Genomic DNA, 22,900 nt, shown 5'->3' with positions numbered 1-22,900 from the left:
AGTATTTCAAATACTTGGCAGAAAAATAATTTATGGGACTGGCAGGGGTTTTGAATTAGAAAATTTCAGGATCTTTAACAAAAAAATGTGTCAACTTTTCTGGTTCTCTGTTCCCTCTTCTGTGAAACCTAATTTACTGATTTTAGGAAGAACTCTCTAATGTCTTATTTCTGCTTCATTTTGGAAAACAAAGATAATACCTGGAACACTGTTCATTATGTGAACTTTGATTTTATTATCTCAATAATAGCTGCCTTTTGAGTGCTGAAACCATGTACTGTAATTTTTGTATGTTATCTCTGCAAAAGAACTTTATAAGGTAATGGATAATACCCCTATTTTACAATAAGCACATGGGCTTAACAAGTCCATGTAGCTTGCTCAAGTCCTGACAGTTAAAAGTGTTAGGGCCAGGACATAAAGGCAAGTATCTTGGACGCTTAAAGCCTACTCCTTTCTCTAGTATTTAAGACCCTGCTTTCTGGACTAGGAAGACTGGTCTTCTGCAATTTCTTCTTTTGACAGAAAGTTTAAGCAGGCCTCAGTCTACCAGGTTCACCCTCAACACCTGAAAATGATGCATCTGTCCCACATTCTTTTTTTTTTTTTTTAAGATTTTATTTATTTGTCAGAGAGAGACACAGCGAGAAAGGGAACACAAGCAGGGGGAGTGGGAGAGGGAGAAGCAGGCTTCCCGCGGAGCAGGGAGCCCGATGCGGGGCTCGATCCCAGGACGCTGGGATCATGACCTGAGCCAAAGGCAGCCGCTTAACGACTGAGCCACCCAGGCGCCCCTGTCCCACATTCTTTGATACTACTCCTTTCCCCCACCTTGTGGGATGCTTCTAACAAGACTGACTATACAAAAATGAATAAATCGTTCTTTCATTAAGTTTGTAACAATTCTGGAAGTAAATACCCCCCACACAGGAAGGAGGTCTATGCTCGAGTTTCTAGTTTCTACTTTGGGATTTTTCCTCTAAAATCTCTCCAATATGGGTTTGTAACTTTAAGATCATGTTAAAACGAATTTTAAATAAAATTGAAGTTTTTCTCTAAAATGAGTGATTCTGAGGAAATTCATCCACACGCTCTAATTTATGGAAAGATAATCTGCACAGACATGAAGACGCAAGCTCTAGAAGCTCGTCTCCACTCTGAGTATCTTCATGGAGTTTACAGCCTGTCGCATTTGCCTCAGTGTTTAACTTGGAAGTACAATGAGCTTCCTTCTCTTTACTCCTTGATCACACATAGAAAATGCTAATTATTAGGGTGTTACAAAATTTATTTCGGTGCTCTGAAGAACTATGTGGACTTTACCATACCTTCCATTCCTTGGATTCTACGATTCATCCTTCCCGGCAGACACAAAAGAAACCTCCCCGCTCCACGTACTCAATTAAAAAAAAAAAAAAAATTTTTTTTGAGAGGGCCAATGCGCATGCTCCTTACTCAAGCCTGCTGAGGCCTCAGCCGGTGGCTAATGCGCCTGCGTGCGGGGAGACACCGTCTACGGGCGGGAAGCCACACGGAGAACCCGGATGGAACCCCGGCGCGGCTGGGGTGGAGGTCGCCGTGGACGCATCTGTGTCCCCGCGCCCTGCAGGTTCCTGCTCGGGGACCGGACCTGAGGAGCCGCCGCCCTGACTTGTTCCGGCGCTCAGTGGCTGGACCCCAGCCCGAGCGGAGAGCGACCTGGAGTCGGAGACGGGCGACTGAAAGAAGCCCGAGCATCCCTTGGGCCTGCGCCCAGGCTCGGAGACGGGCGGGCGGAGACCGAGCGGAGTCCTTCCTCGCAGCCGGCGCCCGTGGCTCGCCCGAGCTGCTTCCCAAACGCGCCGTCTTTAATAATACACCAACAGGTCCTACCAGTTACGAGCTGCATGTTCTTTACATGCATGCTTCATAATTAAAGCTCCCAACAGCCCTCTAAGGTAGGTACTATTGTCATCCCCACTTGAGGAATCGAGGCTTGGAAAGGACCCAGCCTACAGGTGACAAAGCCAGGATCCCAGGCGTTTGCCCCTGGAGCGTTTGCTCAGCCACTATATTTCCGTCCCTTTTCTCCTGGCTGTTGCCTTTAATTGCAAAGTGTACTAAGGAAATCCTGTCCCCCAGACACCCGCACCTCCCTTGGACTGGAAGAGGCAGTGGCAAGATAGAAGTTGAATTGTGTTTGGTTTGGAGTTTTAGGTTTACAACTGCACTTGGGTGTTGTCACTGCTGAAATATATATTTTAGCATTTCCCAAAGATTTCTGTTACGTGAATGTTCACTTTTAACTGGCATTTCATCAGTGATACTTTTTCCTATCTTCCCCTATACCTCATAAACTTGCAAAAACATTTTACTTTCTTATATCACTCTGCATCTGCATCACTCTGCATATCTCTCAGACTCTCAAAGGAATCATTCTAAAAGCGAATTCTGTCTAAATAAGGTCATGCCTTTTGTTTATTTTACTGTTTACTATGGAAAATTCCCCCACATAACATAAAAATAGTGAGAATGGTGTAATGTAGCATACCCATCATTCAGCTTCATTAACAACTCAAGGCCCATCTTATGTCTTCTATCTCTGCCCCACTGTGTGTGTGTGTGCGTGCGTGTGTATGCTGAAGTACAGTATTTCAAAGGAAATCCCAGACATCTTATCATCTCACTTGTAAACAACTAAGTCTGTATCTCTAATAAATGAGTACTTTTTTCCACACAAACATACTATTATCACATCTGTTTAACAATAATTTCCTTTTTTTTCTTTGTTTTCCTCCCCATTTTTTAAGCAGGCTCCACACCCAGCATGGAGCCCAACGTGGGGCTCAAGCTCATGACCCTGAGATCAAGACCTGAGCTGAGATCAAGAGTCGGATGCTTAACCGACTGAGCCACCCAGGTGCCCCAGTTAACAATAGTTTTTTAGTATGATGGTGCTTTTTTAATGTTTACGTATCTTAGGGTATTGTGATTACTAAATACCACAGAGGGGCAAGTGAAAATTGTGAGGTTCTAAAACACAAGAAAGCCTCTTGGGTGGTAAATTCCTCTTTGAGAATCTTGAAAATTCTTGCTACCTATTCTCCCTTTTTGAGGGAGATGAGGAGGACTACTGCAAATGAATTTTTCCAAAAAACCTTTTGTTCAGAACAGGTAAATTTTCAATCAAAACATACTTGAGTAGCATAGTCAAGGTGGATTGGAATGGACTCTTAACTGGTCCTGTAATACTTTCTAATGAGACTGAAGCAAAGCTTTTTCATTCACTTCCCCTGCTCCCCAAAACATACATGGTAAATATACATAAGAGAATATAGAAAGATAAGCTTTTTTTTATGCCAATGTCATAATTTTACTATCAATTAGGAGAGGTTCTAAACACATTTGGCCCTATTGTCATCACTTGACAAAAGAAAGCTTAAGATCAACTTTTAAACTTCAAATCATCTTTATTGATGGGTAGATACCTTCCAATTTTTAACTGACTCATAACAAACAGCCATAGGGCATGTCAACTTATTAGCTTACATAGAAGTTCATTTTATAGCTAATTGTGGCAGAGCCACTAGAAAGTTAGTGTTTTAAGTTAATATTCTTGCCTTACTTATTGTGAGATTTTTTTTATGGCCAAAGTGGGCATTTGGATTTAAATGTGTCCCTGTTAAGTTATTTCCGCCACATTCTGTAGTATAGAACTTTAGAAACTTAGGGGATCACTTGTTTATCTGGGAGATAGAACTGTTTTCGAAGGTATGTTTGAGCCTACCTGTGGGTTATACCTTTGCTCATTGCTAAGGAGGAAGAAGAAGAAAAGGCATGACTTTCTAGGTCCCTCAACTTTCTTAGGAGGTTGTTATCAACTCAGAAACTTAAATGCCTATTAAAGCATTTAGACTATTTATTTACCAACCTAGCATATCAGCAACCTAGTGGTTGGCCTGAAGGATATGTTTTTATTCCTGTAAATCTGATACACACTAGGATATGTATTAGAATCACCTGGACAAGATTTAGAGTCTTTTTTTTTTTTTTTTAAAGTAATCTCAGTGCCCAGCATGGGGCTCAAACTCATGACCCCAAGATCAGGAGTCCCATGCTCTACCAAGTAAGCCAGCCAGGTGCCCCAAGATTTAGAGTCTTTTGTCCTCCTTCTGGAGAAGATGATTTATTAGTTCTAAGGGAGGGAGATGTATAAGTTCAAAGGGGTTCCTAATGATTGTGATGAGCATCTCTTATTAAAGATTACTGTTCTGGTTACCATTCATAAGAATTATCCAAAATGCTTATGTAGAATACAGATTCTGAGCCCCTACTATAGAGCTAGGGAATCAGAATCTCTGGGAGTTGGGACCATGAATCTACATTTTAGCAAAAGATTTCACTGATTCCTCCATTTGCTAACCTAGGAACCATTACCTTCTAATCCCTGTCCTCAGATTAAAACAAATCTTAATTTTGGGAATACTGCTTATTTTCATTCCATTGTTTCGGCTTCTTTCTTGACTGCTTTTACTGAGGGGTAGTTATATGAAAAAGCATCATGAAATTCCTATTGTAACTAAGGGTGTTACTCTATAAGAGAGATTTTTCTGAAGTCTCAGTAACAAAAATAGTTGTATTTCTCCTGAACAACTTGTTTTGCTTTTCTATATGGACAATACGAATCATGGACTGGTAGTGTGTTACACTTTAGCTGCAAGGAAGCTCTGGGCCAATTTTGTATCCTACTTCTGTGTCAAAGGCGACTTAATCAGACCCATTTGAAATTCTCTGCTTACGTTGGAATCAGAGCCAGTCAAGGATCAAATAGTATTACAGACCTGTTTAATCCTTAACTATGAAAAAGAACTAGCCACTATGTCAAAATATGTCCTTCCTTAGAGTATTTAATGAATTACGCCCTTCTCTATTCACTTGCTCATAACTGCCTGTGTGTGTACATCCCTGGCAGAGAATGGAAGGAGGGGGAGGGGGTGGTAGTAAGATGCCCTTTTAGGGGATACAAAATGTACCAGATTTGTTTGGAACATACATCATTGAAAACAAATGAAGCCATAACTTCAGTTCACCAGTAGAGGATTTACGGGTATTCACAACCTATATAAGTCCAAATCTCCCATATGTAGCTTACTGGTAAGTCGTTTACTCCGGGGCATTAGCTGTGAGTTGATAGCTTTAAGTTGGACTGTCATGCTGTCATGGTTTACTTTGAACTGACATGTTACAGGATATTTCTTTACATGTACAAATGGCATGTGATGTGGCTTTGTTTTAATTCGGTTAGCCAGTGATTTTTAATATGTGGGTTGTATTTTACTCCCAAAGCAAAATTCTGCAGCATCTCTGGAATACTACCTGAGAATTTCGGGGTGCCATGTCGAAGAAACGCAAATGGGATGATGACTATGTTCGTTACTGGTTCACCTGTACAACAGAGGTTGATGGAACTCAGCGCCCACAATGTGTATTGTGTAACTCGATATTTTCAAATGCTGACCTCAGACCATCAAAATTGTCTGACCATTTTAACAGACAGCATGGTGGTGTAGGTGGGCATGATCTCAATAGCCTGAAGCATATGCCAACACCATCTGATCAGAGTGAAACCTTGAAAACATTTGGAGTTGCATCTCACGAGGATGCCTTATTACAAGCATCATATCAGTTTGCATATTTATGTGCCAAGGAGAAGAATCCCCATACAATAGCTGAAAAATTAGTAAAACCTTGTGCATTGGAAATAGCACAAATAGTTTTGGGACCAGATGCACAAAAGAAGCTTCAGCAGGTACCCTTATCAGATGATGTGATCCATTCTAGAATTGATGAAATGAGCCAGGATATCTTACAGCAAGTTCTAGAGGACATCAAAGCCAGTCCTCTGAAAGTGGGTATTCAGCTTGCTGAGACAACAGACATGGGTGACTGCAGTCAGCTAATGGCATTTGTACGATACATAAAAGAAAGAGAGATCATAGAAGAATTTTTATTCTGTGAACCATTGCAGTTAACAATGAAAGGAAAAGATGTGTTCAATCTCTTCAGAGACTTCTTTTTGAAGCATAAGATAGCGCTTGATGTATGTGGCTCTGTTTGTACTGACGGGGCCTCTTCTATGCTGGCAGAAAATTCAGAATTTGTTGCCTGTGTGAAAAAAGAGGCACCTCACATCGTGATCACACATTGTTTGTTGAATCCTCATGACCTTGTCACAAAGACCTTGCCTACAAAACTGAGAGATGCTCTGTTTACTGTGGTGAGGGTAATAAATTTCATCAAAGGACGTGCTCCAAATCATCGCCTCTTTCAGGCTTTTTTTGAAGAAATTGGAATCGAGTATAGTGTCCTCCTTTTCCATACTGAAATGAGGTGGCTTTCCCGAGGTCAAATACTTACCCATATTTTTGAAATGTATGAAGAAATAAATCAGTTTCTTCACCATCAAAGCAGTAACTTAGTTGATGGCTTTGAAAATAAAGAGTTTAAAGTTCACTTAGCATACCTTGCAGATTTATTCAAACACCTGAATGAACTTAGTGCATCTATGCAAAGGACTGGGATGAACACAGTATCAGCTAGAGAAAAGTTATCTGCTTTTGTTAGGAAGTTTCCATTTTGGCTAAAGCGAATTGAGAAAAGAAATTTTACCAACTTTCCTTTTCTTGAAGAAATCATTGTTTCAGATAATGAAGCAGCAAGCATTGCAGCTGAAATAACACTGCACCTGCAACAGCTGAGCAACTTCTTCCATGGATATTTTTCTGTTGGAGATCTTGCTGAAGCAAGTAAATGGATACTGGATCCGTTTCTTTTTAATCTGGATTTTGTCGATGATGGTTATTTGATGAAAACTGATCTTGCTGAATTACGAGCTAGTGGCCAAATCCTAATGGAATTTGAGACAATGAAGCTTGAGGATTTCTGGTGTGCTCAATTCACAGTGTTTCCAAGCCTGGCAAAGACAGCTCTAGAAATCCTTATACCATTTGCAACTACATACCTTTGTGAGTTGGGATTTTCATCACTTTTACATTTTAAAACAAAGTCCAGAAGCTGCTTTAATATGAGTGATGACATTCGTGTGGCTATTTCAAAAAAAGTTCCTCGTTTCTCAGACATCATTGAACAAAAGCTACAGCTACAGCAGAAGTCACTGTGAGCTGATACATTTTTAATGTATAATTTTTAATATATTCTTAATTTCATTGTAAAATTAAGCTATAATTGTGTCTCTTTTATATTTATGGCATACCAAATCCCAAGAAAAAGTTTAGCATGTGTAACTTTTAATTTTCACAGTTTTGAGAATAAGAACACAGGCAGCAGAAAAGATAAAATACCACCTAGTGGATACATAGAATTCTTCTAAGTATCTGTTGAAGCTGTTGATGTGATACATAAAAAGACACACAAGCACTAGAATATCCACCTAAGTGGTACAATAGGCTAGGAATGGATCCCGGAGAAGAGAGAAGATCTCCCAGAACATGCATCTTCATGTTAAAAGTTGAAGCACAAAATGATAGACTGAGTCCCCGCATCTCTGTGAGTGTTGTCAATGGGGAGGCTAATGGGATCAGAAAAGGATTATGAAATGTTATAGTTGGAAAAGGGATGATTCTAGTTTATATAAGATTTACTTTTAAATGTATTCTTTGGAGTTAGTCTTACAATGTCCATTCCTCTAGCTCCCATGCTCTAAATACCATGACATTAATAAATGTCCTAATATCCTATTAGTCACTCTTTGTCTTTTTTTAAATTACAGCAGGACTCCAACAAGTCATTGAGGCTGCTAAAAAGAGGATCTGAGAGCCTCACCATAGAGATTCTGATTTAGCAGATCTGGCATAAGCTCAAGGGCCTTCATTCTTTTTTTTTTTTTTTGAAGATTTTATGTATTTATTTGACAGAGAGACAGCGAGAGAGGGAACACAAGCAAGGGGAGTGGGAGAGGGAGAAGCAGGCTTCCTGCTGAGCAGGGAGCCTGAGGTGGGGATCATGACCCCAAGGGATCATGACCCCAAGACCCGGGGATCATGACCTGAGCCGAAGGCAGACGCTTAACGACTGAGCCACCTAGGCACCCCAAGGGCCTTCATTCTTAACCAGCTTCCAGATGGTTCTGATAGATTCTTTGGGCCTCCGGTCTCATCTTATTTTCCCTTTACCCCAATTTTCCCACTTATTTTACATCTTAAGCTCTGTGTATTTACCTAACATAGTTCAAAACTTTTGAATGGACCAGAATATAAATAATAAATAAATTGACGTGAAGTCACCATGGTAAATCAGGGTCATCAAAAAATTTCCTGTGGGAATTTAAATTTACATACGTTTTCTGGATAATAATTTGGTAAAATATAGTTTTAAATTTTAATAAATTTACATTTTTATTTCAAAACCTAAATACCTTATCAAAGTGTTATGCTAAAAAATGAGTCTATAATAAAAAGCCACAGTCCCTTTCCTGCTCAATTACTTAACCATTTCTGCTTTAACATTTTGTGATTCCACCCTTATCTCTAAGTAATGTGTTTATACCAAACACATATGCCAGTTTTGAGTTTTGTTTTTTGGTTTTTTTTTTTTTTTTTTTTTTAAGATTTTATTTATTTATTTGAGAGAGAGAATGAGAGAGAGAGAACACATGAGAGGGGATAGGGCCAGAGGGTGAAGCAGACTCCCTGCCGAGCAGGGAGCCCAATGCTGGAATCGATCCAGGGACTCCAGGATCATGACCCGAGCCGAAGGCAGTCGCTTAACCAACTGAGCCACCCAGGCGCCCTGTTTTTTGGTTTTTTTAATTAAATAAACTCTACCCTCAACATGGGGCTCGAACTCACAACCCTAAGACCAAGAGTCGTGTGCTCCACCGACTAAGCCAGCCAGGCTCCCCCACATATGCCAGTTTTGATTTATCAGCTTTAGAAGTTATATATTGACTCCTCTAGATAATAAGTACTGAATTTATAAAACGTTCATCTCCTTTCCTACTATTCCCAACTTTTTATTATGGTAGTATTAATTTTAGTTCCTTTGTTGATTATTCGTAGCCCTTTGATTGGGGATTTTTCCCTCTAGGAATTTACGTCCTGGGGAGAATCAGGGATATCCACAGTTTGATTTATAAAACAGATAATTACAGCATTTTTCTAATAGTGAAAAATTGGAGGAAAAAGACAAGGGGAATGGAATCTGACTAACAGGTGTGCCACCTGAATACTGCAAATTGAAGTTTGTATTTTCTACACAAAACTCAACTTGATCACCATCCATCAAAATACTCTTATCAATAAACATAAATACATGACTTTCATCTAAAAATGTAGTTACAAAATATAAGTTCCTAATTTTTTTCTAGTATAATCTAACATCAAGAGCAGTGGGAAGAATTTCCAAAGCTAATATAGGAATAAATCTGGAAGAGTATGTATAAAGTTTCATATGTGTGTGTATCTAGAGATAGGAAGGAAGAAGGATGGAAGCAATGTATGCGTGTATGGAGCATGGAAATTAACAATACAAAAAAGCAGGACTAGGACGCAATGCCAGAAGCAAATGACCTTTGATGGCCAGTCTTTCATTAAGTCCACTAGAATTCTCCTGCTATGAAACAAAAACCCAAAGGATATTTTAAAGGGAATAGCTGAGTTTTGAATTCATTTTCAAATTCTACAACAGTTTATTTTACCTGATCAAATTAAAGAGACTGCAGTGTCTGCTAAAATAAAGAAACTTAGATTTTATTTTTTAGTTTAAAAAAATTTCCCACAATGGTACATATACTGGCACTTACAAGTCATGTGTTGGTTTCTTTTTCTCCCAAGAAAGAGATAATTGTCTTATATTTTTACTATATAATTAAGGTCATTGGTCAATTGCAAAAAAAGAATCAGGATAAAGATATAATCGTATGACCAGCAGATGTCACTCTCTGTGCATGATTGGTTGAAAGTAAATTTAACCACAGATTTTGCCAAATACCTGATTTTAAACATCTCTAGAAAAAGGATTTGTAGTTCAAATTAAAATTGCCCCACCTGAGGAGCACCTAGGTGCCTCAGTCAGTTGAGCGGCAGGTTCTTGATTTTGGCTTAGGTCATGATCTTGGGGTCCTGGGATCCAGCCCCACGTGGGCTCTGCACTCAGCAGGGAATCGGAATTTTCCTTCTCCCTCTGCCCCTCTCCCTGCTTGTGTGCTCTCTCTCTCTCTCTCTCTCAAATAAATAAATCTTTAAAAAAAAAAAAAACCCCACCTGAGCCTCTGCTGGCTCAAAATTGGCAGACAGAACTGTTGTGGAGCATTGGGAAACATGGGTGGGAAAGAAAATATAAATAGCTTTTTTTCTAAAACTGACTTGAGCATGTGGACCTTTGACATCTCAGCTACTTTTCTAAGCCACCAAAGGCTACTTGAAGTGGGTGGATAGGTCAGCACATACTCCTTTGCTATTCCATGACAGCTAATAAGGCTGGCAGAAGTAAATGGCAAAGCCATACCCAGATAATGTGTCTTTTCCAGTGAGAGTAGATTGCTATCCCTTCCGTGATAGAAGGGATCTAATGTAAGTAAGCTGCCACTAAGGGCCCACACCAGGGGGCCCTTAGCCCAACACATCAGGGCCCAGTGTTGGTCTCTGGTCTCTGCTATTGGCAGGTCAAGCACTCAGTAGGTCAGTTTTGGTGAGGGGAAGTCCATGTTGCTGAGCCTATGTATAAGCCTCCATCCTTGCCAACATAGCCACTCTTGTATATGGGCCCACTGAGCAGTCATTAAGATGACTGGAAAAAGAGGCTGACTAATTGCTACAACGTACGTCATCTTGTCCTGATTACTGAGAACCTCCTCTGTCTTAATTTAGGTTCAGCAAGCTCTTCAAGGAGTCCTCAAGCCAGGGTCAGCTATCACGAGAGACCCATATATACTTTAGTATTCCTGCTACTCTCAGTCATTTACTGGAAGCAGGCCATGGGAGGCATTTGAACCAACACAGGTGTGATGAATTTCAGAGTGCAACAGCCGGGGCTCATGGTTAATTATGTTCCCTATAGTCGCGTGTCTACAAAGTACGTTCTCGTGGATGTACAGTGTCCTTAGGTGAACATTCACCTGGAGCACAATAATCTTCAATTCTCTTGCCTATTCTGAGAGGTCCATCTATATACTTCGCCCCCAGACCTTGTCACTTGTCTTATGTATCTGTTCTTCCCAAGTCCTGAACAGTCATCACACCATTAGTAACTGCCCTTGAATACTAGAGTTTCGATCCATACTTCGGGGTAGTGCTCAGTTCAGACATAGCAGACAAGCAATCGTACCGCTCAGGATTCTCCTCAGGAAAATGTCCCTTCACTGGGATCTTTCCGAGACATATCCGATGGAGGTTGTAATGCTGCAGCAGGTTTTGCAGATCCCAGCTGGCACTAGCCTATTAGGCAAAATAAACTGTAAACCAGACTTAAATTTCTCTTTTTTTTTTAAGATTTTATTTATTTATTTGACAGAGACACAGCGAGAGAGGGAACACAAGCAGGGGGAGTGGGAGAGGGAGAAGCAGGCTCCCCGCCCAGCAGGGAGCCCGATGTGGGGCTCCATCCCAGGACCCTGGGATCACGACCTGAGCTGAAGGCAGACGCTTAATGACTGAGCCACCCAGGCGCCCCCAGACCTAAATTTCCTGTTAGTCAGCTGGTCAAAAGGAACTCTTCATGCAGCCAGAGGTAAAGACTGGGAAAAAAGAAGTCTTGTAACGGGAGTAGGTGTCAAAGGATTTGAGCCACCTACTCAGGCAACTTGCTTTTGCATTCTAGACCTGCTTGATCTCTCTCCCTTGTATACCACTGGTACGTGATGATGGATTGCTGCTGTGCACATTCCAGCTTATGGCTTGCTGGATCACGCAGCACCCAGTGCCATAGAGCTGTTTCTAAAAGGAAAATCAGTTAACTTCAAAAGAGGGTATGGATTTGCTCCCAAACCCTAGAGGTGTATGCTTCGATTCTCCTATTGGCATTTGCCAGAGGTTCCGTACAGAATCCTTATTTGCCATATTTAATGTCATTGGATCTGCTGATCTTAAGTTTTGGGTGGCAGAGGAGCTAGCCCTACACTTGCTACAGAGCCTTTTCTACTCCACTCAAAACCGGCAGTGTTATGGTAAATGGCTCAGAGTGATACACTCAAATGTGGTATATGTTGCCTCCAAAAGCCAAAAAGGCCCACCAAGCATCAAGCCCCTGTTGCAGTGGGAGGTGATACAAGGGACAGCAACTTATATTTCACACGGAAAGAACTATTGCAACATGCTCCAGACCATTAGCACATCAGAAATTTCACCAAGGTGCATGAGTCCCTGAATTTTTATGGGGTTTACCTCCCACTCTCCAACCTCACATGCATTTTACTAAGGCATCTGCAGTACTGGCTATTACCTTCGTATCAGATCCAATCTGCATGTCATCAGTGAAGTGGACCAGTGTGATGGACTGTGAAATGTCAAGATGATCACGATCTCTGCAGATTATGACAGGAGGTTGATGTAGCCCTAAGGGAAAACTATAAAGGTGGTCTCAGTTCTGCAATGTAAAAACAAGCTGCTTCTGGTGATCATTGCAAATTATTATAGAGAGAGGGGATAAAAAGCATTTGCCAGATCACTAATGGTACGTGAAGTGCCAAGGGTTATGTTGATCTTCTCTCATAAAGATAGCACATCTGGAACAGCAGCTGCAATTGGAGTCATCACCTGTGTAAATTTACAGTAATCCATCGTAATTCTCAGATCCACCGACCTTTGGCACAGGACAAACAGGTAAATTTAAGTGGAGATGTGACAGATACCAAGCCAATGATGGTGGCACTAATCTCTGCAATTTCCTCTAGGGATGTGCTATTGCTGTTGGCTTGGTAAGGAGGGGACTTTCTAGGGGCTTCTACTTGGCCCTTTTTACAATAATAACCCTCAGTCCATGGGTCAGAGAGGAAATATGGGGATCCTGCCAGTAATTAAGTATGTCTAATGCAATTACATTCAAGAACTGGAGATGTGACCGCTGGGTTCACAGACCTACTGGGCTCTCTGTAATTTTAACTTGGGCCAATATTCCATTCATCACCTGACCACCATTAGCCCCCACTTTAACTGGTGGACCAGAGTGGTGTTTTAGGGTCCCAGAAATTACTGCCAATTCAGGACCAGTGCTTATTAATGCCCAAAAGATCTGAAGACTTTTTTTTTTTTTTTTCAGGATACAGTCACCCTATTAACGACTACAGGTCTCTGGGGAAGTCTTGAAAGAAGGTTTATAGTATATACTGTGGCAGTGTTGTGGAGTTCTTAAGAAAACTCAGCATAGGGCGCCTGCGTGGCTCAGTCATTAAGCGTCTGCCTTCGGCTCAGGTCATGATCCTGGGGTCCTGGGATCGAGCCCCACATTGGGCTCCCTGTTCTGCGGGAAGCCTGCTTCTCCCTCTCCCACTCCCCCTGCTTGTGTTCCCTCTCTTGCTGTCTCTCTCTGTCAAATAAATAAAAATCTTAAAAAAAAAAAAAAAAGCATATCCTTCAGTCAAGGACTCTGGGTATGATAGCTGGCTTAGGTCTGGAAACTGGAGGAGAGGCTATGACTCGCTCTGTAGTGACTTTAGTCAGACTTCGGAGCACCAGACCTAGAGTTTTTCCTAATGTGTAGATCAAGTAATATTTAGTAGACTTCCCATCTATTTCATTCCTACGTCCACTGTACCAACTAGCTACTGTATTAGGGTTCTCCAGAGAAACAGAACCAATAGGATGTGTGTGTATGTACATAGGAAGAGATTTAGTATAAGGAACTGGCTCACATAATTATGGAAGCTTGGCAAGTCCAAAATCTGCAGGGTGGGCCAGTTAGCCACACAGGCAGGAAAGCAGATCCAGTCTGAAGACAGTCTCCTAGAGATTCCCCTCTTGCTTGAGAAGCTTGGTCTTTTTATCCTATTCAGGCCTTCAACTAATTGGATGAGGCCCACTCACATTTTGGAGAGCAATCTGCTTTACTCAAAGTCTACCAATTTGAATGTTAATCTCATCCAAAAACACCATTGCAGAAACACCCAGAATAATGTTTACCCAAACATCTGGGCACCCAGTGACCCAGCCAAATTGACACATAAAAGTAACCATCAACAGCTACTATCAGTGTTCCCTGGGGGTCAAAACATTTTGATGGCCATTTTGTCCCTGCTGAGTATTATGTTAAACATTAATTTCAATTCGGATGAAATTAATGAACAGCATTGAATTGGTGACAGCATCTTCTACCATCATACCAGCTTAAAGAGAACAGCCACCACAGAGATTTTCAAGAATATTGATGATCTCATTAATGTATTGCTCAATACCTTAGTGAAGGAGTGTCCACTGGGTCCTCTTGAACCATATAGTAGAGGGCAGTAGTGGGGGAAGTTTGAAGGTCACAAATAATATGTTTACTCTAACATTTCTCTCTCCCTAAAGGTTTTAATTCCTTTCTCTACATTATGCCAGGGAAGTTCTGGGATCTCAAACTCATTCTTATATGTAGGTCACTGTTGAGTCCAAATAAGCAAATTCTTAATACAGGTTAACACATTAAATAGAGAATCCCTGATAAATACACCCATATCAGTAAATTTGGCCTGTTATATTCTGCCTTCTTTGGTCTAATGCTCTTAGAATCCCATTCCACACATATTCACCAGGTTTCTGCCTATATAAATTAGAAAAATCTTGCAGTTATTTTGGATTATAAAATCTTTCCTTCAGGATCAGACTTTGAACTTGTTTCCTTGTAATATTCTGGATCTGACCCTAGTTATGGGTCTAGTGGCAACAAGGGGTAGTAGGGTAGATCTTGAAGAGTAAAGGCATCTCCTTGAAAGGCATCTGCCTCAGGTGAGGTTAATACAAGAACTTTAAGCAAAAGAAGCCTAATCTCAGTCATGGAGGGTGAAGGCAAGGAAGGCTCAGAGTGACTTAGGGGTTAAGATTTTTAGCTTCATGCAAGCCTATGCAGATGTCTTCATTCCAAGTCTTAGAATTAGACACTATCCCAGTTCTCATCCCAACTTGCACTGAGAGACATAGGCTTTGAATTCAATTTACCTTTAAATTCTGCAACCCTCACAGTTAAATATTGTGTCTCAATTTGCAGCTATAAGAGATTTGAGATACTTTTAGGACTGCCATAGAATCTCCCTAACCAGGACTTGAGCTGAGACTTTAAAGAGCTGAGTATGTCATTTTCTTTCTGTAAGCACTCCAGTGCTCTCAGAAGAAGGCATCTCACCCACATTCCTCCTAGTCATCATTATTGCCATCAGCCACTTGATCTCCCAAGGCACCTGCTTCGGGAAGTTCTTCATCACAATGTTCTACAGCCAATAATTTGATTAATCAGTGTCACTCCATGCCATGGGTTACCAGCATCCCATTTCCATGATAAGAAGCTCAAGAGTGCATTCAGGTCTAGAGACAAATCCAAACACCTGAAAATATTCCATCTCTGAGGTCTGTTTCCTGAGACTTCTGGTACCAATTTTTGTATCAGGCAAGGTTCAGTCTGGAGACACAAACTCTACCAATTACTTTCACAGACAGAATTTACTATAAAGAATTGTTAACCAGGTATGAGAAAACTGGAAAGGCAAAAGGAATACTGTAGTAAATGCAGAAAGCAGTTACCAGCCCGAGGGCTGGGAGAAAGGAGAAGAGTTTGGGATTAATAAAACTTAAGAGCTCGGATAAAGCGTCCCATGGTGCTGGGACAGAGGAGGCATCTGCCCGCTGATATCAATATGTCTGAAGAAGCATAATGAGGCTGGTTCTGAGATTGTGGGAAAAATGGAAACTTGAACCAGTTCCTCCCACAGGAAATACTTCTGTCATTGCCAGGGTGAGGAACTGTTGTTTGGGTGACCCTGCCAGTAACAGTAAGCAAAACAGAAAGGAGCAAGTTCCTTGCCCATCTAGACTTCCAGTCTCCCTCTAGTGCCCCCTATTGGCTGACTGACAGAAGACCCGCTGGCAAAGGAGAAAGGATTTGCTGTCCCAGCCTTGACATAGAGCCAGCCGAGTTCGAAGAGAGGATAGCTTAATAACCATCTGTGTGTGTGTGTGTGCGTGTGTGTGTGTGTGTGTGTGTGTGTGTGTTCTGAGCCATTTTAAAGTGAGTTCCCAACATTATGTTTCTTCACCCCGGCATACTTCATCATACATCTGACAATAACTCCCTAATACTAATACTCAGATCATATTCAAAGTTCCTCCAATTGCCCCCAAAATATCTTCTTAATTTTATTAAACACCTTTTAATTTTTTATGACATCAAAATTTCAAAGAATGTCCCTACTCTCTGAATTGGTTGTTTTCTCTTATATCATTTAACTAGTTCCTCTCTTCTCTATTTTCTGCTAACCAGAGGTTAGGTGTGTGTATGTATAACCTTTTTTCTTCACAAGCAGTAGCACATATAATGATTTTTTTTATTATACCAATCATAAATTAAGTGGATGAGACATGTAGAGCTGTCTTCTGAGTGTTGTTTAAAAGAAATTTGTAGAAGTCTTTTGAAATACAAGATTTAGAGAAATTAGTTTCCGTTCACTGCACAACAGCTGATAGATAAAAAATTTCTTTCTAGCCACTAGCTAAATCTCACTTATGCAGTCTAATCATGCATTGTTTCCTCAGTCTGGGATTTCTGCTTTTCTTTCCAGCCAAAAGGCAGGGATAGACCCTTTATTTCTCACAGCCCCTCCCCAAATTATGCTGGCCAAACGTGGCAAGGCCTTGGTTTCTATACTCATTCCTACACTGCTCTCTCAAAGATTGATTCCCTAAAGCAGAAGCCTTAGACTTTCTTAGCAGGGCATTTCCCTCAAATCAAATGTCTGTTCATTTCTGATCCCCACACCGACTTGAGAAACATCAAGAGCTTTTTGCATTAGATTCCAAAATGTCTCTCCAATTGAGGCCCTTCAAGTTACATCTGGAAAGTGGTTGGATCTTTTCTGGGTCATTTCCTGTTGAATATAAGTGGTAACTATTTTGGTCTGACTTCATTTGTGCTGGGACTCTTGCTGGCTCGGGGCTTTAACTCTACTGAAACCTTAGACCAAAGGAGCCTCTCCGAACTCTCTGGTTCTTCTTTTCCCTCCCGTGAAGCCTGCGGTGCTTGTGGAAGCCCTTGCCTGGCCAAATGTGGCCCCAGTAGGAGAATGTATGACTGGACAAGAGCTGAGCTCTCACGGCAACTCTGGCTCCCGCTCGCTCTGTGACCTTGGGAAGGTGGCTGGCTTCTGCGCCTCTGTTCCTTCAGCTGTATAATGGGAGAAATAATTGTCCCAAACTTGGAATACTCAAACAGACTGAATCTTTTTTAAAGAAAGTATATAGTTGTAGGGGGAGGGTTACTAGTTTTAACTCTCTCAGCTCTCTGGCACATCCCCAGATCCAACTCATCCATCAGAGCCAAGGAAGAATTTCCAAGGACTGTAACACAGCATATTCTTTATTTTTTTTTTTTATTTTATTGAGGGGAGGGGCATAGAATAAGTACTAGATTCCCATGGTTTAAAAGTCAAATTGTTCCATAAAGTGAATAATAAATCTTACTTTTACCACTGTTTTCCAGTTCCCCTCTCTAGAGACAACTTTTTGGGTCACAATGTTTCATGTATCTTTCTTGAGATAGATTATGCTCATACATTCATGTGTGTTTCTGTGTGTTTTCCTCACCTCTTTTTAACTTGGATGATAGCAAACTATACACACTGTTCCGCTCCTTATCATTCTCACTAAACACAGTATCGTGCAGATAATTCCATGGTAGTACATAGAGTTCTGCCTCTATGTATGTATGCATAATGATTTATTTAATTAGTTCCCGATGGTGAACACTAGATTGTTTCCAGTCTTTTATTAGTTCAAACACAGTTGAAATGAATATCTTTATGCACACTTCCAGGATAAGTTGTGGAAATAGAATAACTATGTCAAAAATAAACTGTGTATTTTCAATTTTTACAGATCTGCAAGCTTTCCTTGCAGCTCAACTATCATCTTGTTTGATTCTAAGTGACATAATACACAGGGAAGCCAACACTCACTCCAACATCGCGGTCTTTCTATAGAAGGGCAGCGAGTCCTCTCTTTCAGCAGCTGTCTCCCCAGTGCTGCCACATTAGAAAGACCCCATCTGGAATGATCTCATCCTGGAGAACTTCACAGCCCCAAAGCCCCTTGTTGTAAGTAAGCATTGACAATTTGGGTCTTGGCCATTAGCTCTTTGGAATGATTCAACAATCATTTTAAACCCTCTTTTGTGCCAAAATTGGAGAAAAGAAAGGGCTGAAAAAGGACAAAGAGGAAGGCTGGGAAGGCCTACATTTTAATCATGGATGGAGGTCAAAAGATTGTGGACTTTCTCTGTCTTGACTTCACAACGAACTACCAAGTCACCGAAGGTCTCTGTCCTCTTTTTCCCCATGTGTGAAATGAAGACCACAGGCCAAATTATTCCTCAGGACCTTTCCTCCTTTGGAGACTCAGATGCAGTGTGGGTCAGGGGCACTTGCCCTCCCAACGTCACCATATTCAAAAAGCAAGAGTTGTTACAAATCGGTATGTGACCAATATCCAAGTGGGTGGTCCAGCTGAAATGGCATTCAGAGAGTGCTGGGCTGGTGAACAGGCTGAAGGCTCTGCTGGGGGAAGAGAGTCTTGATTTGTAGCATTTGCTGATTTCCGTAGCATAATTATTCCCACTATGACGCAAATATGATGTCCCTTGACTCAAAACTGGAAAGAGAAGCACAGAAGCACAGAATTAGTGGCTGTCTCCAGCAAACCACTAGTTAGGAATTCAAGGACAGCATTTTCTTCAGATTGTTCTGTATTAAGAGGCCGTTCATGAAAGAGGAGAGATTTGAGGTAGGCATTGGACAGTGCCGTAGGACTCTTTCCATGGTCTAACTGACAGGAACAACTCACACTGGCTTGAAGAAAGAGAACAAAAATTAGAACATGAATGTTGTAGTGCAAGTATCTGCACAAAGGTTTCCAATTATGTGGTCAGAGCACTCTCTCTCTCCCACCTTTCAGTTCTTCTTGCATCTACTTCTATCTGTATACTGATGTCATTGACTCCTCCCACAAGCAGGCTCTCTCCAAATGGCAGGAAAAAATGGCTAGTGCAGCCCAGGGCTCTATCTTTACAGTTAACAATTCAGAAGAAAAGTAAGTGCCATCTCATGGAAATCACATGGAAAGATTCTGATGATCTCTGCTTGGATCTCAGGCCCCCCATTTGGGTTCTTAACTGGGCACAAAAGGAAGGGGTGCCTGGTCCACATGCCCCTACTCCTGCAGCCAGAGGGCAGGCAGAGCACCAAGATGAACCACTCTTTCCCTACCACCCAGTACACATGAGAATCACCCAAATGGAATTCCCCAATGGACAGAGGGATAATGGGCAGATAAAAGCTATGAATTTCTAGTAGACACATGTGTAAGGCTTTGTGGAGAGGCAGAAGAGTGGTTGGAGGAAACTGCCTGAGTGGAGGTGTCGACACATAAAAGGTGAAGGTGGGAGCCAGCAAGACGACCCTGACCAAAACAGGGCTACCCATAGGGCAGTGGTTCTCAGTGGAGGGCGATTTTGCCCACCTTGGGACATTGGGCAATGTCTGGAGATATTTTTGGTTGTCACAACTGGAGGCAGAGGGGTCGCTGTGATCATCTAGAGAGTAGAGGCCAAAGATCCTGCTAACCATCCTACAATGCACAGGATAGTTCCCCCAGTGAAGACTTATCGAGTCTCAAGTGTCAGTAATGCAGAGATTGAGAAATCCTGACACAGGAAAAATTGGAGAAGTGGCTGGGAAGATGTCAAATCACAGAGGCTTCCAGTTACTGAGGCTACAGAAACGCTAAGTGGTTGAGACTCTATCCTATGACTATTACCCAGGGGAGCATTAGAAAGCTGTTGGGCATGGCTAGTGTGGCCCTTACACACGGCTCCTTCTGCCTGGCATCACTCTCCCTCCTCCTTTGCCACCTTCACAGGGCTGGCTCATTTTCACCCTTCGTGACTCAGTTTCGATGTTACCTACTCAAGAGATCTTCCCAGACCTCCCAGGAAAGTAAAGTCTCTCACAGACTCTGCCCCACTGTTCTCCCCCACAGTTCCCTCTTCTTTTCCTTCGTAACTCTTGCCACGGTTGTGAGTTCTATGTTTCAGTGCTCCTTCAACACTTGTCTCCTCAAAAGCACCACAATGGCAGAGAGCTCACTTGTTTTGTGCACTGCCTTGACCACAACGAAAAGCAGAGTGCCTTGTGCACTGTAGTTGTTTGATATCTGACCAATTAATTGGTTTGGAAGTTGCTTATAGGATTGGAATGGGGTCAAGGTGAAACAGAAAGAGGAAAGAAAGGTGGCCGTCTAGATGTCCTCCCTGCTATTCTGCTCACACTCGTGTCCCGCCCCGTCTCTGACACTCACAACACCTCTAATTCACAGCGTGACGTATCAGTTAGGGTTCATGTGAAGGTGCAAAACCGTTCTAGCTATTTTAAGAAAACATGGATTAATGAATAGAATCAAGTGAACTCAGAATCCTTGTAGAGCAAGTTCTGGCCTGGCTTGGTCCTCGAGACTGATTCCCAGAACACCACACAGTACTGAGTGCCCAAGGGAACTACTATTTCTGCCACAATCTGGAAGCTGAGGTTCCAGGAGTCACTGGACCCAGTCTCTACACATAATTTTAGGTATAGTCCGGGGCCAGGAGTTATTGCCCAAACTCTAAAGCTATCTTGCCCCTTGTAGGTCACCGCCAGCACAAGGGATCCCTCCCCAGCTGCTGCCTCCTCTCCACCTAACTCAGTTGTTTTTCCTAACTCAGTGTTGAATTCAGGTTTGCACAAGCGCACGGGACTGGCCAAACCTAAATTACGAGGGGAACTCCAACAGCAAGGAGTTTGGGAAATGGATTTTTAGCTTTTCAGCCTCTGTAGTACAGGAAAACACACCAAGAAAGGTTTGGGCAGATGTGGAACAAGCCGATCTACCACGTCTGGCACGTGGCTGCCCCTGCTGGACTACAAGCCCTCTATGGCCATAAATGTCTCAATGTCATTCATCTTCTCAATACACTGAGCATGTTTTCTAGACATGAATGGCATTGTGAAATGAATTGAACTGAATCAAACAAACGGGGAAATCCTCCTCATTTTGAACACGTTGTATGTTTCCTATAGCACTTACTGCATTATGCCTCTTAGACGAATTTGTGTTCTCATTCCTTTTCCCCATAGACCAGAAGTTCACCTCCTTGTCCCCATACTCAAAATAGGTAACAAATGTTTGTGTACTGAATTAAAGACAGAAACAGGCTAGAGTGAGGAAGCTCTGAGCCCCATTCTATCTTCTTTTTTTTTTTAAGATTTTTATTTATTTATTTGACAGAGAGAGAGAGAGACAGCAAGAGAGGGAACACAAGCAGGGGGAGTGGGAGAGGGAGAAGCAGGCTCCCCGCTGAGCAGGGAGGCCGATGCGGGGCTCGATCTCAGGACCCTGGGATCATGACTGAGCCAAAGGCAGCCGCTTAACCGACTGAGCCACCCAGGCGCCCCAGCCCCATTCTATCTTGAAGCAGCTCCTGCAGCTCCTAGAATAGCCATTTCATGAGTATTTGGGATTTCCAGTTCCATGCCATCACCACTGCAGGGACCCACAGGACAAGACCCCAAGGACTCTGCTCAGCTTCAGGAGACCTCGGTTCCAAGTCTTCCCCAAAAGCTGGAAGAACATCCACGCCCATTCGTTCAGCCAGTAAACATATATTAAGTGCTTCCCAGGTGCCACTTTCCTGTACTTCTTTTCCTTTTCCTGTACTTCTCTTCAACCATCTCCTTACCAACAAGAGTGGCTTCAGCCTCTATGGCAGTAGAGGCCCATGGGTAACACGCGGAGATTTCTACTCTATCCTAGAGTCCTTTAGATTATGAATGGCATCCATGCATTCGAGGCAGGGTTTCCTTACCTTTTTCATTCCTGACATATTTGGGAACAGACCAAGGTACGCAGAGGGAGTGGTGGACAGAGGTACCATTTCCAGCCATCTATGATTCAACACACTAAATCCTACTTCACATGTCATCTTTCCTCTGTGTTTAGAGCTCACACCTCCCCTACACCCAGACAAGTCCCAGTCCTCCCTCAGGGCTAGACCCAGGCCTTCCCCCTGAACGCCCAGTTTCATACTCAGTGTTTTCCTCTTCTGTAATACTCCTTTCACTTGTATCCACTTGTGTCATCCCCATGAGACTCTAAGTTCCATGAGGACAGGCACCAAAGCTTTCTGGTTTACCTCCATATCCCCAGCACCTAGCTCAGGGACTGACACCTAACAGATGTTTATCAAATGTTTGTCGGATGAAGATCTGTTGAGCCTGCTAACTTTCATCCTCAGATAATGTTTATGTAACATTAGTAATAATTCTCTACATAGTTCAGTGGCTTACCAAACACCTTTATGGGTGAGTGTCCCAACTTCGGGGGAGGGGAGGAGACGAGACAATAATATAATCATTACTCTCTCTACTTTTCAGAAGATAAGACACCATCCATGAGGTAAGTGACTTGTCTTAGGTGGTGGAACCAGCAGACTTCAAATGTATATCTGCATTAAAATTCTGAATGTGGGTCATATATCATCTGCTAGCTAGATGCTGTAGCAGTGGAGTGAAATACTGGGAGCTCATAGAAGAGAGCAGTAGAAAGAACAGGAAGAAGCTAAAGCCAGGCCTCTATGATTTTTCTTTCCTCTAGAGTCTGCTTGCAACCTAAACAGGGTCACTCTGCCTGTTCTGGGA

General features: G+C 42.1%; 1 non-coding gene across 2 annotated transcripts; it reads left to right on the top strand.

The window, feature by feature from the left end:
* Nucleotides 1-1,508: 1,508 nt before the first annotated feature.
* Nucleotides 1,509-7,736, top strand: FAM200C (family with sequence similarity 200 member C). Of its 2 annotated transcripts, XR_013445606.1 has the most exons (3): nt 1,509-1,937; nt 2,793-2,899; nt 5,326-7,736. It is a non-coding gene; the product is annotated as a family with sequence similarity 200 member C (transcript). The 2 variants fall into 2 exon arrangements; XR_013445605.1 differs by lacking the exon at nt 2,793-2,899.
* The last annotated feature ends 15,164 nt before the right edge of the window (nt 7,737-22,900 follow it).

Source organism: Halichoerus grypus, chromosome 2 (assembly GCF_964656455.1).
Source record: "Halichoerus grypus chromosome 2, mHalGry1.hap1.1, whole genome shotgun sequence".
Classification (NCBI taxonomy): domain Eukaryota; kingdom Metazoa; phylum Chordata; class Mammalia; order Carnivora; family Phocidae; genus Halichoerus; species Halichoerus grypus.
Note: the sequence above shows the minus strand (reverse complement) of the source record. Positions and strands in the feature narration are given on the sequence as shown.